The sequence below is a fragment of the Mycetomoellerius zeteki genome, unplaced genomic scaffold, assembly GCF_001594055.1.
Source record: "Mycetomoellerius zeteki isolate Tzet28-1 unplaced genomic scaffold, Tzet1.0 scaffold119, whole genome shotgun sequence".
Classification (NCBI taxonomy): domain Eukaryota; kingdom Metazoa; phylum Arthropoda; class Insecta; order Hymenoptera; family Formicidae; genus Mycetomoellerius; species Mycetomoellerius zeteki.
The window spans coordinates 636,230-637,458 of NW_017256116.1; the positions used below are offsets into that span (position 1 = coordinate 636,230).

At 46.1% G+C, this 1,229-nt stretch overlaps 1 protein-coding gene across 2 annotated transcripts in view; it reads right to left on the bottom strand.

Moving 5' to 3' along the window:
* NAT1 (N-acetyltransferase 1) overlaps nt 1-1,229 on the bottom strand; it is a 13,704-nt gene that overhangs the window by 11,850 nt on the left and 625 nt on the right. The gene's annotated exons all lie outside the window — the stretch shown is intronic.

A 1,229-nucleotide genomic window follows, 5' to 3' on the forward strand; every position in this document is an offset into this window, starting at 1 on the left:
TCTGTCTCTCTTTTTTTTTACTCTGTTTCTCTCTCTCGCTCTCTGCTTCCCCCTTTGGAGAGACAACACGGAATGGCGAGGATTCGCTCGCTCGCTCGCTCGCTCATTCGCCATATTCCGAGCCTTAACCCCTTCAGGCATTCCCTCGGAACGAGGATCGAGAGAGAGGAGAGTTATTAAATTATTTAAATCCACAAGACTGAATTATTAAGTAAAATAATTACTCCCTTTTCTCTAAGCACATGAAAACTAATGCTATTTTGTACACACGCGTGTGATTGTAGTTTCCAGAATTTTCTTTGTACATTTTTGAATTAGACACGCACGTACAATCGAATATACGGATTATAAAGATTCTGAAAACTATCTCGTCACGGTTTACACTGTTTACAAAATTGACATCGCAGATGAGATGACTTAGGCTCTAAAATACTGACAATAAGCAAAGCACAGATGCGATAGTATGCACTAACGAAGCACGTGCTCCAACATTTTGGGTTAGCGCACATGTCCTTTTAAACATTTCTCTTCGGAATTTTAAAGCACTTAAAATTCCTCGCTACCGTTTAAAAGTTTCATCACCAGTTTAAAAAAAAATACTTATCGCAATGAGTTTCTACGTTTCTACTTTCTTTATTCAGAAGACTGTCAGTATTCTAGGTATCGACAAATACAGATGTGCGAAGCAGAGCGGAGGAAGAGAGAAAGGCTGTCGAGAAGTGCAGCCTGGAGCGAGTTTTCCTACACTCGCGGTTCTCGGAAAGATAGCGAATGCGAATCTCCAGATAACAATTACACACGAGTAGCTCTCATCGCACGTGACGGAATATTCGACGAAATCGTCTAACGGGAACGCCGCGTGACGGAGGTGAACGAGGAGGACCCGCACGTAGCGAGTGTCCCCGAGGAGAAGCGTGACGTCGAAGGCACGTACTAATTCCGGAATTCGTCGAAGCAGGAGGGCACGCGCGGCGAGAAGGGGAGGGCCCTCTTCTCCTTGCTCTCTGCTTCTCACGAGGAATCCGTGCGTGCGAGCGACAAAAAGAAACGCTCCGAGAGCCTCCTCGCCTCTCCTCGCGCGACGGAAACTCAGCTCCAGAAACCGCTCCATTTTTTTTTAACTTTTCACACGCGTAAGAAAGAGAAAGAATCCTCGACAGCCGAGATCCCTCACTCCCCCCTCCCCACCGTTACACATGTTAAAGTGTCAAACGTGGGAGTTGCGTGGG